Genomic DNA, 17,054 nt, shown 5'->3' on the forward strand with positions numbered 1-17,054 from the left:
TCTAATATTTAAACAAATTTTAGAGACTTATCTTGTATCTCATGACATTTTTTATCTGAACTTTGTACCTTTTGACAGCATGAGTCTCTAAACCCCATTGTTGGGGGTGAGGAGCTCTGCTGTGTCTCGATGAATTAATACAAGTATTTCTGTTTTCCATTCAAACATGCGTGTTCCTATCTAAGATATCCATTCGCACTTCAATATGAATGTGATGAACGTGACAATCATCATCATTCCTCCACGAACGCGTGCCTGTCAACCACTTACGTTCCATCATAGAATGAATGAATATCTCTTAGATCTCTTAATCAGAATCTTCGTGGTATAAGCTAGATTGATGGCAGCATTCAAGAGAATCCGGAAAGTCTAAACCTTGTCTGTGGTATTCCGAGTAGGATTCAGGGAATTAATGACTGTGACAAGCTTCAAACTCACGAGTGTTGGGCGTAGTGACAGACCTAAAAGGATAGTAAATCCTATTCCGGTACGATTGAGAACCTGCAGATGATTAGCCGTACGGTGACAGCGCATCTGGACCCTTTTCACTGGAAGGATGGATGGTAGCCACTGACAATGGTGATCCACCAACACACAGCTTGCCATAGGAGGACGTGCATGCGTGAATCAAAAAACAGAGGAAAGCAGAATTTCAGAAGACAAAGCATCTCCAAAACTCCAACATATTCTCCATCATTGCATACAAGTATAATTTGTGTTCTGCCCTTTTATTCCTTGCAATCAAATTTGATAAGTGAATTATTTTATTGTTTTCCTGACTAAGAGTTACAAGATAACCATAGATTGCTTCAAGCCAACAATCTCCGTGGGATCGACCCTTACTCACGTAAGGTATTACTTGGACGACCCAGTGCACTTGCTGGTTAGTGGTACGAGTTGTAAAAAGTGTGATTTACAATTCGTGCACCAAGTTTTTGGCGCCGTTGCCGGGCATTGTTTGAGTTTGGACAACTGACGGTTTACTTTGTTGCTTAGATTAGGAAAAATTTTTCTTTTTGGTTTAGAGTCTTTTATTATTTATACCTTGTTAAAACACTTTAAACTTATAGCTCAATTAGCTACAGCGTGGTGCTTATGTTCTTAGTAATTGGCTAGCCTGTTTTTAAAATCTTTTTCAAAAATATTTTTTCTTTGAATAAATCTTGTGCCAAACTTTAAGTTTGGTGTGTTCTTGTTGATTTTTCTTTATTTTTCGAAAATTTTAGTTTGGTTTTCTAAAAATTTTAAGTTTGGTTTTCTTTCTTCATGTTCTTGTGTTCTTGTGAGTCTTCAAAGTGTTCTTGAGTTTCCTTGTGTCTTGATCTTAAAATTTTTAAGTTTGGTGTTCCTTGGTGTTTTCCCTCCAAAATTTTCGAAAACAATGAGCATTATATCTAAAAATTTTAAATCTTGTACTATCTTATTGTTTTTCTCTCTCCTCTTTAAATCCAAAAATATCTTTTCTCTCTATTTTAAAGTAAATTTTTGAAATTTACCTTTAAAATTCAGATTTTTATTTCAAAATTTAAAACCTTTTTCAAAAATCATCATATCCTTTTCAAAACTTCCTAACCACTTTCTCTCTCCTCATTTTTTTTCAAAAATCTTCACCTATTTTTATTTATTTTATTTTAATTTATTTTGTTTTTGAAATAAATAAATAATTAAATAAATAAAAATATTTTCTTCTATTTTACATCATCTCCCTTTCTCCATCATGGACCTAAGCGGAAATGAACAGTCCAGGAGGACTCTGGGGTCATATGCTAACCCCTCTACTGCTTCATATGGGAGTAGTATCTGCATACCCTCCATTGGAGTCAGTAGCTTTGAGTTGAATCCTCAGCTCATTATCATGGTGCAGCAACGTTGCCAGTATTCCGGTCTTCCACAGGAAGAACCTACAGAGTTTCTGGCACAGTTTTTACAGATTGCTGACACAGTACATGATAAGGAAGTAGATCAGGATGTCTACAGATTATTACTGTTTTCATTTGCTGTAAAAGACCAAGCTAAGAGGTGGTTAAATAACCAACCTAAGGCCAGCATAAGGACATGGAAACAGCTGACAGAAAAATTCCTGAATCAATACTTTCCTCCAAAATGGATGACACAGCTAAGGCTGGACTTCCAAGGCTTTAAACAAGGAGATAATGAATCTCTTTATGATGCCTGGGAGAGATACAGAGAGATGCTACGAAAATGCCCCTCTGAAATGTTTTCAGAGTGGGTTCAGTTAGACATCTTCTACTATGGGCTTGCAGAAAGAGCTTAGATGTCTCTAGATTACTCAGCTGATGGATCTATCCACATGAGAAAGACAGTTGAAGAAGCTCAAGAGCTCATTGATACAATTGCCAGAAATCAGCATCTGTACCTAAGCAGTGACCCTTCCATGAAAGAAGAGGTTAAAACAGTAACTGCTGAACTCAGTCCTGTAAAACAAGCTACTGAATTCGATCAGCAATTGGACTTTCTAACAAAGCAGTTAGCCGAATTCAAGGATAGACTACAAGAGACAAGGATGGCTAATATAAATATGGAAGAACAATTGAAGCAAACAAAACAGCAGCTGTCAAAACAAATAACAGAAGAATGCCAAGCAGTTCAATTAAGAAGTGGGAAGACATTAAATACCCCACCTCAAGGCAGCAAGAAGCCAAGAAATGAGCAAACCACCCAAAATCCACCTAAGGACAGTAAGAACCCAAGGAAAAATAATTCTGGCACTAAAATGCCAGAAATTGGGTGGAAGGCTGGCACTGAACGCCCAGACCATGCTCAAGACTGGCGTTCAACGCTAGAAACAAGCAAGGATCTGGCGTTGAACGCCTAAAAGAAGCACAGTTCTGGCGTTCAGATGCCAGGAACAGATGAGGAGCTGGTGTCTAACGTCACTCCAGCTTCTAACTCTGGCACTCAATTGCCAGTGAGGGATCAGACACACACAACTGCTGATGACAACCCATCTGAAAAGGCTTCTTCAACCACTTCTGTAGGAAATAAACCTACAGCAACTAAGGCTAAGGAATATAAAGCCAAGATACCTTATCCTCAAAAACTCCGCCAAGAGGAGCAGGATAAGCAATTTGCTCACTTTGCAGATTATCTCAGGACTCTTGAAATAAAAATTCCATTTACAGAGGCACTTGAGCAAATACCTTCTTATGCCAAGTTCATGAAAGAGATCTTGAGTCATAAGAAGGATTGGAGAGAAACTGAAAGAGTTTTCCTCATTGAAGAATGCAGTGCAGTCATTCTGAAAAGCTTTCCTGAAAAGCTTAAAGACCTTGGGAGTTTTCTGATACCATGCACATTAGAAGGTAATTGCACCAAGACAGCTTTATGTGATCTTGGGGCAAGCATCAACCTAATACCTGCATCCACTATCAGAAAGCTTGGTTTAACTGAAGAAGTTAAACCAACCCGGATATGTCTCCAACTTGCTGATGGCTCCATTAAATACCCATCAGGCATGATTGAAGACATGATTGTCAGAGTTAGGCCATTCTCCTTTCCCACTGACTTTGTAGTGCTGGAAATGGAGGAGCACAAGAGTGCTACACTCATTCTAGGAAGACCCTTCCTAGCAACTGGACAAACTCTCATTGATGTCCAACAGGGGGAAATAACCCTGAGAGTCAATGATGATGAGTTTAAGTTGAATGCTGTCAAAGCCATGCAGCATCCAGACACATCAAAAGACTGCATGAAAGTTGATCTTATTGACTCTTTGATAGAAGAGATCAACATGGCTGTGAGTCTCGAATCAGAGTTGGAAGACATCTTTAAAGATGTTCAGCCTGATTTAGAGGATTCAGAGGAAATGAAAGAGCCTCTGAAATTTCCTCTGGAAGAGGAAAAACCTCCTAAACCCGAGCTCAAACCATTACCACTATCCCTGAAATATGCATTTCTGGGAGAAGGTGACACTTTTCCAGTGATCATAAGCTCTGCTTTAAATCCACAGGAAGAGGAAGCACTTATTCAATGCTAAGGACACACAAGACAGCTCTTGGGTGGTCCATAGGTGACCTTAAGGGCATAAACCCAGCTAGATGCATGAACAAAATCTTATTGGAGGATAATGCTAAACCAGTGGTTTAACCATAGAGGCGGCTAAATCCAGCCATGAAGGAAGTGGTGCAGAAAGAGGTCACCAAATTACTGGAGGTTGGGATTATTTATCCTATTTCTGATAGCCCCTGGGTGAGCCCTGTCCAAGTTGTCCCTAAAAAGGGAGGCATGACAGTGGTTCATAATGAAAAGAATGAACTGGTTCCTACAAGAACAGTTACAGGGTGGTGCATGTGTATTAACTATAGAAGGCTCAATACAGCCACCAGAAAGGATCATTTTCCTTTACCATTCATAGACCAGATGCTAGACAGACTAGCAGGTCATGATTATTACTGCTTTTTGGATGGCTAATCAGGCTATAACCAGATTGCAGTAGATCCCTAGGATCAAGAGAAAACAGCATTCACATGTCCATCTGGAGTGTTTGCTTATAGAAGGATGCCATTTGGGCTGTGTAATGCACCTGCAACCTTCCAGAGATGCATGCTCTCTATCTTCTCTGATATGGTGGAAAAATTTCTGGAAGTCTTCATGGATGACTTCTCAGTATATGGAGACTCATTCAGCTCCTGTCTTGATCACCTGAAACTAGTTCTGAAAAGATGCCAAGAGACCAACCTGGTTTTAAACTGGGAAAAATGTCACTTTATGGTGACTGAAGGGATTGTCCTTGGGCATAAAATTTCAAACAAGGGAATAGAGGTGGATCAAGCAAAAATAGAGGTAATTGAAAAATTACCACCACCTGCCAATGTTAAGGCAATTAGAAGCTTTCTGGGGCATGCAGGATTCTATAGGAGGTTTATAAAGGATTTTTCAAAAATCGCAAAACCTCTGAGCAATCTGCTAGCTGCTGACACGCCATTTGTGTTTAACACAGAGTGTCTGCAGGCGTTTGAAAGGCTGAAAGCCAAGCTGGTCACAGCACCAGTTATTTCTACACCAGACTGGACATTACCATTTGAGCTAATGTGTGATGCCAGTGATCACGCCATTGGTGTAGTACTGGGGCAGAGGCATGACAAGCTTCTGCATGTCATTTATTATGCTAGCCGTGTTTTGAATGATGCCCATAAAAATTACACAACCACAGAAAAAGAATTGCTTGTAGTGGTTTACGCGATTGACAAGTTTAGATCATACTTAGTAGGATCAAAAGTGATTGTGTACACAGATCATGCTACTCTTAAATATCTACTCACAAAACAGGATTCCAAACCTAGACTCATAAGATGGGTGTTGCTTCTGCAAGAGTTTGATATAGAAATAAGAGACAGAAAAGGGACAGAGAACCAAGTGGCTGATCATCTGTCCTGGATAGAGCCAATAGAAGGGACGTCATTCCCCTCTCTTGAAATCTCTGAGACCTTTCCTGATGAGCATTTGTTTGCCATTCAGGAAACACCATGGTTTGCAGACATTGCAAACTACAAAGCTGCAAGGTTCATTCCCAAGAAGTACAGCAGGCAACAAAAGAAAAAATTAATTACTGATGCAAAGTACTACTTGTGGGATGAACCCTATCTCTTTAAGAGATGTGCAGATGGCATAATCCGTAGGTGTGTGCCTAAAGAAGAAGCACAAAGGATCTTATGGCATTGCCATGGGTCACAATATGGAGGTCATTTCGGAGGTGAGCAAACAGCCACCAAGGTCCTCCAATGTGGCTTCTACTGGCCTACACTCTACAGAGATTCTCGAGAGTTTGTACGTAACTGTGACAGTTGCTAGAGACCTGGTAATTTGCCTCACAGTTACGCCATGCCTCAACAAGGAATCTTGGAGATTGAGTTGTTTGATGTATGGGGTATTGATTTCATGGGGCCTTTCCCACCATCATACTCAAACACTTATATTCTGGTGGCAGTTGACTATGTATCAAAATGGGTTGAGGCCATTGCCACACCCACCAATGATACTAAAACAGTGCTGAAGTTCCTCCAGAAACATATATTCAGTAGGTTCGGTGTTCCCAGGGTACTAATCAGTGATGGGGGCACTCACTTCTGCAACAAATAGCTTTGCTCTGCCATGGTCCGGTATAGGATTCGCCACAAGGTGGCGAGTCCATATCATCCACAGACAAATGGGCAAGCTGAAGTCTCTAACAGAGAACTAAAAAGAATCCTGGAACGGACCGTAAGTACCCGTAGAAAGGATTGGGCACGAAGCTTGGATGATGCTCTGTGGGCTTACAGAACAGCATTCAAGACTCCTATAGGGACCTCTCCATACCAACTTGTGTATGGTAAGGCATGCCACCTGCTCGTGGAACTGGAACATAAAGCCTACTGGGCAACCAGATTCCTAAACTTTGATGCCAAATTAGCTAGAGAAAAAAGATTGCTCTAGCTAAATGAGCTAGAGGAATTCAGATTCACTGCTTTCGAAAATGCCAAGCTATATAAAGAGAAATAAAAAAAGTGGCATGACAAAAAGCTGTCATCTAGAATCCTTGAACCAGGACAAAAGGTTCTGTTGTTTAAATCTAGGCTCAGGCTATTCCCCGGGAAACTGAAGTCCCGGTGGAGGGGACCATATGTGATTACAAGTGTATCACCATATGGTTATATGGAGCTTCAAGATATTGATTCTGATAAGAAGTTCATTGTTAATGGATAGAGAATCAAGCACTATCTTGAAGGCAATGTTGAGCAAGAGTGCTCAAGGCTGAGGCTAGATTAAAAACTCAGTAAGGTCCAGCTAAAGACAATAAAGAAGCGCTTGCTGGGAGGCAACCCAGCCATGGGGCATCACTTCCTCTAAGCATTTTGCCCTATTCTTGATTTTATTTGTTTATATAAAGTTCATTGATACTAAGGTAAAGAGTCAATTGTATAAGTTCACAGGGTTACAGAAGGATTCTGCACACAAAATAGAGAAACAGAGCTCACTGGCAAGAAAATGCCAGTAATAGTCTGTTTTGGGCGTTCAACGCCCAAAAGAAGCATCCACTGGGCGTTGAACGCCAGTAAGGATAGCCATCTGGGCGTTAAATGCCAGAAAGAAGCATCTTCTGGGCATTGAGCGCCAGAAAGAAGCTCCGTCTGGGCGTTTAACGCCAGATTTACAGCATCTTGGGTGTTTAGAAAAATGCCCAGAAAGAAGCAACAGCTGGGCGTTGAACGCCCAGGAGAAGCAGCAGTTGGGTGTTGAACGCCCAAAACATGCAGCGTTTGGGCGTTCAAACGCCAGGATGGTGGGGAGGAGGTAAATTCATTTTTTCTTCATATTTTTCATTTTAATCTTAATTTTCATGTTTCAATTCATGATTTCTTGCATAAACATGTTACAAACCCTGATTTCTAAAATCCCTAATTTCTAAAAACCCTTCTTTAAAAATATTAAATGTATCTTAATCCATAAGCACAAATCCTTTTTTTCAATCCAAGTCAACTCTTTTTCAAAATTTTCAAAACAAATCTATCTCTTTTCATTCAAAAATCCTTTCAACTAATCAATATCTTTTTTTTAAATCCAATTTTATCTTTTTCAAATATCTTTCATATCTTTTCAATTTTAAATTATATCTTTTCTTATCATATTTTTTTTTAAAATCATATCTTCTATCTTATCTTTCTCCCTATTTTCGAAAACCCCCCCTCCCTTTTAAAAACCCATTCGGCCTCCTTCCTCTCATCCACCATCCTACACAAGCTCTCCTTCTATCCCTCTCCTTTTTTTTCTTTTGCTTGAGGACAAGCAAACCTCTAAGTTTGGTGTGTTTATCCGTGATCACTAAACCATACCCACTAAGATCATGGTTCCTAAAGGAAAACAACCCACTCCAAGAGGCAAGAAAGAGAGTGTTCCAAAACCACTATGGAATCAAGGGAAGTTCTTAACTAAAGAACATTCAGACCATTATTACAAAATAATGGGTCTAAGATCAGTAATCCCGGAAGTTAGATTCGATCGGAAAGAAGATGAATATCCGGAGATCCAGGAGCAAATTCGAATCAGGAACTGGGAGATCCTAGCTAATCCTGAAACGAATGTGGGAAGGAATATGGTCCAGGAGTTCTATGCTAATATGTGGCAAACAGACAAGCAAAGACTATCTGGATTTGCTCTCTATGACTATCGGACCTTGGTCAGAGGAAATATTGTTCATACCCACCCTGACAAGATCAGGGAGATCTTAAAGCTACCTCAGCTGAAAGATGATCCAGACTCCTTCAATAGGAGAATGATGAGAACAGACAAGGGCCTGGATAAGATTCTAGAGGATATATGTATCCCTAGAGCCAGTGGACCACCAGCATGAAGGGTGTCCCAATTCAACTCAAAAGAGAAGATCTCAAACCAGTCGCCAGAGGATGGCTGGACTTCATTGGACATTCTCTGCTGCCCACTAGAAACCGTTTTAAAGTCACTATTAGAAGAGCAGTGATGATCCATTACATCATGATGGGAAAAGAAGTGGAATTTCATCAACTGATTTCAACTGAATTGTACAAAATTGCAAACAAAAATTCCAAAGATGCCAGGTTGGCTTATCCATGCTTGATTTCTATGCTCTGCAAGGACGCTGGAGTAAGGATGGGAATAACTGAGTATATCTCAGTTGAGCGACCAATCACCAAAGCATCAATGGAAAAACAACAAGCACAGGATGACCCCATCAAGAAGAGAACACAGAAATTTCTCCCAGAAATCCCTCAATCTGAATACTGGGAGTATCTTGAAACATCTATTACCAAGATGTAAGAAGCTATAGAACAAATAAAGAAAGAACAGAAAGAACAAAGTAGCATTCTTTGCTATTTGCTTAAAGAACAGGAGGAGCAAGGGCGTGATTTAAGGGAATTGATGCGCCAGAAATTATCTCTTGAAGGACCAAGCACCCCGCAGATTAGAGGAACATCCACTTCCCAGAACAAAGGTTGTTAAATTCCAATCTTAGCCTTAACTCTGTGATAACTGTTTTTATTCTAGTTTTACCTTAGGAGTCATATAGTAGTAATTAGTATCTATATTTTTTATTTTATCTCCAATTAAGATATAATTTAATTTTATCATCATCATTAAACATGAATAAAATAGAAGAATTTCTTTAGAATAAGAGGCAATATTTTTCGAGTTTTTAATAAGATAAATTCTAATTATTTACATGTGGTGGCAATGCTTTCTGTCTTCTGAATGAATGCTTGAACAGTGCATATGTCTTTTGAATTTGATGTTTAAGACTGTTAAATATGTTGGCTCTTGAAAGAATGATGAACATGAGACATGTTATTGATAATCTGAAAAATCATAAAAATGATTCTTGAAGCAAGAAAAAGCAGTGAATACAAAAGCTTGCAGGAAAAAAAAATAGAGAAAGAAAAAGAAAAAGCAAGCAGAAAAAGCCAAAGCTCTTAAAACCAAAAGGCAAGAGCAAAAAGCCAATAGCCCTTAAAACCAAAAGGCAAGGGTAATAAAAAGGACCCCAAGGCTTTGAGCATCAGTGGATAGGAGGGCCTAAAGGAATAAAATCTTTGCCTAAGCGGCTAAACTAAGCTGTCCCTAACCATGTGCTTGTGGCGTGAAGGTGTCAAGTGAAAACTTGAGACTGAGCGGTTAAAGTCAAGGTCCAAAGCAAAAAGAAGAGTGTGCTTAAGAACCCTGGAAACCTCTAATTGGGGACTTTAGCAAAGCTGAGTCATAATCTGAAAAGGTTCACCCAGTTATGTGTCTGTGGCATTTATGTATTCGGTGGTAATACTGGAAAATAAAGTGCTTAGGGCCACGGCCAAGACTCATAAAGTAGCTGTGTTCAAGAATCAACATACTGAACTAGGAAAATCAATATCACTATCTGAATTCTGAGTTCCTATAGATGCCAATCACTCTGAGCTTCAATGGATAAAGTGAGATGCCAAAACTGTTCAGAAGCAAAAAGCTACTAGTCCCGCTCATCTAATTAGAATCTGAGCTTCACTCAAAAAAAAAACTCAGAGATACTATTGCTTCTTAAATTATTTGTATTCTATTTTATTTATCTAGTTGCTTGAGGACAAGCAACAGTTTAAGTTTGGTGTTATGATGAGCGGATATTTTATACGCTTTTTGGGGTTAATTTCATATAGTTTTTAGTGTGTTTTAGTTAGTTTTTAGTTTATTTTCAGTACTTTCTAGGAAAAATTCATCTTTCTGGACTTTACTATGAGTTTTTTTGTTTTTCTGTAATTTCAGGTATTTTCTGTCTGAAATTGAGGGAGCTGAGCAGAAATCAAATTCAGGCTGAAAAAGGACTGGTGATGCTGTTGGATTCTGACCTCCGTGCACTCGGAATGGATTTTCTGGAGCTACATGACTCCAAATGGCGCGCTTCTAAGTGCGTTGGAAAGTAGACATCCAGGGCTTTACAGCAATATATAATAGTCCTTACTTTGCTCAAGAATAGACAACGTAAACTGGCGTTCAACGCCAGTTCCATGTTGCAGTCTGGCGTCCAGCACCAGAAACAGGTTACAAGTTGGAGTTCAACGCCAGAAAAGGATCCAAAGCTGGCGTTGAACGCCCAAAACAACCCTATGCACGTGATTAGCTTAAGTCTCAGCCCTAGCACACACCAAGTGGGCCCCAGAAGTGGATTTCTGCACTATCCATCTTAGTTTACTCATTTTCTGTAAACCTAGTTTACTAGTCTAGTATTTAAACAACTTTTAGAGACTTATCTTGTATCTCATGACATTTTTTATCTGAACTTTGTACCTTTTGACGGCATGAGTCTCTAAACCCCATTGTTGGGGGTGAGGAGCTCTGCTTTGTCTCGATGAATTAATGCATGTATTTCTGTTTTCCATTCAAACATGCGTGTTCCTATCTAAGATATCCATTCACACTTCAATATGAATGTGATGAATGTGACAATCATCATCATTCCTCCACGAACGCGTGCCTGACAACCACTTACGTTCCATTGTAGAATGAATGAATATCTCTTAGATCTCTTAATCAGAATCTTCGTGGTATAAGCTAGATTGATGGCAGCATTCAAGAGAATCCGGAAAGTCTAAACCTTGTCTGTGGTATTCCGAGTAGGATTCAGGGATTGAATGACTGTGACGAGCTTCAAACTCACGAGTGCTGGGCGTAGTGACAGACGCAAAAGGATAGTAAATCCTATTCCGGTACGATTGAGAACCTGCAGATGATTAGTTGTGCGGTGACAGCGCATCTGGACCCTTTTCACTGGAAGGATGGATGGTAGCCACTGACAACGGTGATCCACCAACACACAGCTTGCCATAGGAGGACGTGCGTGCGTGAATCAGAAAATAGAGAAAAGCAGAATTTCAGAAGACAAAGCATCTCCAAAACTCCAACATATTCTCCATCATTGCATACAAGTATAATTTGTGTTCTGCCCTTTTATTCCTTGCAATCAAATTTGATAAGTGAATTATTTTATTGTTTTCCTGACTAAGAGTTACAAGATAACCATAGATTGCTTCAAGCCAACAATCTCCGTGGGATCGACCCTTACTCACGTAAGGTATTACTTGGACGACCCAGTGCACTTGCTGGTTAGTGGTACGAGTTGTAAAAAGTGTGATTTACAATTCGTGCACCAGTACGGAACCTGGAATGGGCAAAAGAGAAATGGGGCTGAGGAAGTGGAAAGGGGTGATGTGCCGTCCAGTAGTGGTAGTGGCGGACTCACAGTGGCGCAGGAAGCAGCGCGCAGAGCAGTGGGAGTGAGTGGAAAGCAGCGTAGAATAGGGATAGAGAGAGGGGTGAGGTACGATGAGGACAAATGGGTGGAATGTGAGAAGTGGGGAGAAAGGTGATGGTGAGGGTGGTTGAGGGGTTTGCCGGCGGCGCTGGCGGTGAGTCACCGGACAGAGAGTGAAAAGAGGGAGTGGTAAGGGAGGAAGAGAGGAGAGAAAAGAAGGAGGCTGTAGGAGAGAGAAACGGTGAGAGAAGGGGAAAGAAAGGGGGTCGACGGCGGCGGTCGGTGGTTAGAGTGGTGGTGAAGCTTGAGGGAGATGGTGGTTTTGGGGGGTGAGTGGAAGAGAGAACGAGGAGGGTTAGGGGGGAAAGAAGTGAGGTGCACGACTGCGCTTTGTTCTTCGCATGGATAGGGTTAATCATTTGAATTCACGCGTGCGCGCACCGTGCGCGTCCGCGCGGATGGGAAGATGAGCGAGCGGTGCGGAAGCGTCAAATGCACCTTCGCGTAGATGGGTGATGTGGGCATCGGCGCGGACGCGTATGGTGCGCGTCCGCGTGGGGTGAGTTGGGCCAGAGGCACCAAGGTGGCCTAAAGTTTGCACAACTCTCGGGTCTTTTGCCTGGGTGACGCAAAAATGTGTTGACGCACACATGCACTGTGCGCTTGTGCATGGGTGATCGGAGCAATGATAGGGCGCGGAGGCGCCAGGTGCGCCTACGCGTAGGTATGGAAACGCAAAGGAACGCGGACGCGTCATGTACGCATCCGCGTGGCTCAGGGCACAGAGTTGGCCCAGAAGTGGCACAACTCTCTGGTCCTTGGCCTGGAGAGTGCGAAATGCACAACTGACGCGTGCGCGCACTGTGCGTTTGCGCATGGCTTTTTCTTCTTTTTTTTTTTTTCAAAAACACTAAGAAGAGCTCAGAATCCTCCTAACTTTCTCTAAGACTCAAAAACCAACCAAAATACAAAATCAACCATATTTTTGAATTTTGAGGATTTTTCAAACAATTTTAGGAAACTTGCAATCCAAGCAAAAACTCAAATTCAAAGAATCATTCGTAATTAAGGAATAGAATGTATAAATGATGAGCGGATAATTTATACTCTTTTTGGCATTTTTTTACATAGTTTTTAGTATATTTTAGTTACTTTTTATTATATTTTTTATTAGTTTTTATTCAACAATCACATTTCTGGACTTTACTATGTGTTTGTGTGTTTTTCTGTGATTTCAGGTATTTTCAGGCTGAAATTGAGGGACCTGAGCAAAAATCTGATTCAGAGGCTGAGAAAGGACTACAGATGCTGTTGGATTCTACCCTCCTGCACTCGAAATAGATTTTGTGGAGCTACAGAAGCACAATTTGCGCGTTCTCAATTGCGTTGAAAAGTAGACATCTTGGGCTTTCCAGAAATATATAATAGTTCATAATTTTCCCAAGATTTCATGGCCCAAACTGGCGTTAAATGCCAGTTTAAAAACTTTCTAGCGTAAATCGCCAGAACTGGCATAATTCTTGGCGTTAAACGCCCATTTTGGCACCCAGGGTGACATTTAACTCTAACTTGAGGCATATGCACGTGGAAGCTTGAATGCTCAGCCCAAGCACATACCAAGTGGGCCCCGAAAGTAGAATTCTGCACTATCTACACCTAGTTACTCATTTTCTGTAAACCTAAGTTACTAGTTTAGTATAAAAACTACTTTTAGAGATTCATTTAGCAACTCATGACATTTTTATTTCATATTGTATCTTCTAGGGCATGAGTCTCTAAACCCCATAGGTGGGGGTGAGGAACTCTGCTGTGTTTCAATGGATTAATGCAATTACTATTATTTTCGATTCAATCAGGCTTGATTCTATTCTAAGATACTCACTCGTACTTCGATCTGGAGAAGATGATGATCCGTGACACTCATCATTATTCTTACATTTATGAATGCGTGCCTGACGACTACTCCCGTTCTATCTGAGCTCAACGTAGTCATTGGGCGATAGCTTGAGTGCGTATCTCTTGGTTTTCTGATCCACGAACCGAGTCCGTGAGATTAGAACCTCCGTGATAGAGGCTAGAACCAATTGGCAGCATTCCTGGGATCTGGAAAGTCTAAACCTTGTCTATGGTATTCCGAGTAGGATCTGGGAAGGGATGACAGTGACGAGCTTCAAACTCACGAATGTTGGGCGCAGTGACAGTGTGCAAAAGGATAGAGAGATCCTATTCCAACACTAGTGAGAACCGACAGATGATTAGCCGTGCAGAGACCGTGCATGGTATTTTTCATCTGAGAGGATTATACAGCTTGCCATTGAAGGAAGCCATGCGTGTTTGGAGAAGAAGACAGTAGGAAAGCAGAGATTCAGACGACAGAGCATCTCCGTAAATCACTTGTGTTCAAAAATTTAACGCTTGGACAGCTTGACTTTTCATTTATTTTATTTTAATTTCAGTATTCAAAAAAAATTTTAAAAATTAATAAAAGAATAATTTTTTTAATCCACATCATCTCCCTTTCTCCATCATGGACCTAAGTGGAAATGAACAGTCTAGAAGGACTCTGGGGTCATATGCTAACCCCACTACTGCTTCATATGGGAGTAATATCTGTATACCTCCCATCAGAGCCAGCAACTTTGAGCTAAATCCTCAGCTCATTATCATGGTGCAGTAAAATTGCCAGTATTCCGGTCTTCCACAGGAAGAACCTACTGAGTTTCTGGCACAGCTCTTACAAATTACTGACATAGTACGTGATAAAGAAGTAGATCAGGATGTCTACAGATTATTGCTGTTTCCATTTGCTGTAAAAGATTAAGCTAAGAGGTGGTTAAATAACCAATCCACAGCAAGCATAAGAACATGGAAACAGTTATCAGACAAATTCCTGAATCAATATTTCCCTCAAAAAAGGATGACACAGCTAGGGCTGGACATCCAAGGCTTTAAACAAGAGGATAATGAATCTTTTTATAATGCCTGGGAGAGGTACAGAGAGATGCTAAGGAAAAGGCCCAGATATAATGCCTGGTGTTATGAATCTTTTTATAATGCCCCTCTGAAATGTTTTCAAAATGGGTGCAGTTAGACATCTTCTACTATGGGCTTACAGAAAAGGCCCAGATATCTCTGGACCACTCAGCCAGTGGATCTATACATATGAGAAAGACAATTGAAGAGGCTCAAAAGCTCATTGATACAGTTGCTAGAAATCAATATCTGTACTTAAATAGTGAGTCCTCCATGAAAGAAGAGGCTAAAGCAGTATCCACTGAACTTAGTCCTCCAAAATAAGTTGTTGAACTCAATCAGCAATTGCTTTTTATAACAAAACAGTTAGCAGAATTTAAGGAGATGGTACAAGACACTAAAAATGCTAACAAGAATATGGAAGCACAATTGGATCAGACAAGACAACAGTTATTTAAACAGATAACGGAAGAGTGCCAAGCTGTTCATTTAAGGAATGGGAAGACATTGAATGTCTCAACTCAAAGCAGCAGAAAGCCAAGAAAGGAACAACTGTCAGAGGATGACCAAACCACTGCCCAAAATCCCTCTGAGGACAGTAAGAGCCCAGAGAGGAATGATTCTAGCGTTCAGACGCCAGAAAAGGATGAGAAGTTGGCGCTAAACGCCCAATGGATGGCCAATTCTGGCGTCCAAATGCCAGAAAAGGGTGGCAATCTGGCGTTAAATGCCCATACAGCACCCAATTCTGGCGTTCAAACGCCAATGCGGGATCACACACCTACAAGTGCTGATAACAACCCCCTTAAGCAGGCTTATCCAACCACTTCTATAGGAAATAAACCTACAGCAACTAAGGTTGAAGAATATAAAGCCAAGATGCCTTATCCTCAGAAACTCTGCCAAGCGGAACAGGATAAACAATTTGCCCACTTTGCAGACTATCTCAGGACTCTTGAAATAAAGATTCCGTTTGCAGAGGCACTTAAGCAAATACCCTCTTATGCTAAGTTCATGAAAGAGATCTTAAGTCATAAGAAGGATTGGAGAGAAACTGAAAAAGTTTTCCTCACTGAAGAATGCAGTGCAGTCATATTAAAAAGCTTACTAGAGAAGCTTAAAGATCCCGGAAGCTTTATGATACCATACACATTAGAGGGTGCTTGTACCAAGACAACTCTATGCGATCTTGGGGCAAGTATCAACCTAATACCTGCATCCACTATCAAAAGGCTTGGTTTGACTGATGAAGTTAAACCAACCTGGATATGCCTCCAACTTGCTTATGGCTCCATTAAAATTCCATCAGGCGTAATTGAGGACATGATTGTCAAGGTTGGGCCATTCGCCTTTCCAACTGACTTTGTAATGCTGGAAATAGAGGAGCACAAGAGTGCAACTCTCATTCTAGGAAGACCATTCCTCGCAACTGGACGAACCCTCATTGACGTCCAAAAAGGGGAGATAACCCCGAGAGTCAATGAGGATGAGTTTAAGTTGAATGCTGTCAAAGCTATGTAGCATCTAGACACATCAAAAGACTACATGAGCACTTATATTATTGACTCCCAGGTGGAAGAGGTTAATATGACTGAGAGTCTCAAATCAGAGCTAGAGGACATTTTTAAAATGTTCAGCCTGATCTGGAGGAACCAGGGGAAACAAAAGAACCTCTGAAAACTCCTCAGGAAGAGGAGAAGCCTCCTAAACTCGAGCTCAAACCACTACCACCATCCCTGAAATATGCATTTCTGGGAGAAGATGACATCTTTCCGGTAATCATAGGCTCTACCTTAGAGCCACAGGAAGAGAAAGCACTAATACAAGTGTTAAGAACACACAAGACAGCTCTTGGGTGGTCCATAGGTGATCTTAAGGGCATTAGCCTGGCCAGATGCATGCATGATAAACCCATATTTTATGATGTATTTTGTGCTCAATTTAAGTGATTTATTCAATCCTTCACCCACTTATTCATGTAATTTGCATGGTTTTACTTTCCCTTCCTTATTATGTGATATATGTGAAAAACATGTTTCCTATGCTTTAGAAATATTAAAATTAATCATCCTTTATTACCATTCGATACCGTGATTTGTGTGTTGAGTGCTTTCAGGCTTTATAGGGCAGGAATGACTTAAAGGATGGAAAGGAAACATACAAAAATGGAAGAAAAGCACAAAAATGGAGTTTTGAAGAAAAGGGCAGCGACGCGAATACATGGACGAAGCGGCCGCGTGCCCAGTGCGAAAAGGCAGCGACGCGGACGCGTGAGTGACCCGGACGCATGGCTTAAGCAGAACACAAATGACGCTTACGCGTGAGCGAAGCGAACACG

The sequence above is a fragment of the Arachis ipaensis genome, chromosome B6 (assembly GCF_059453495.1).
Source record: "Arachis ipaensis isolate K30076 ecotype BB chromosome B6, ASM5945349v1, whole genome shotgun sequence".
NCBI classification, from domain to species: domain Eukaryota; kingdom Viridiplantae; phylum Streptophyta; class Magnoliopsida; order Fabales; family Fabaceae; genus Arachis; species Arachis ipaensis.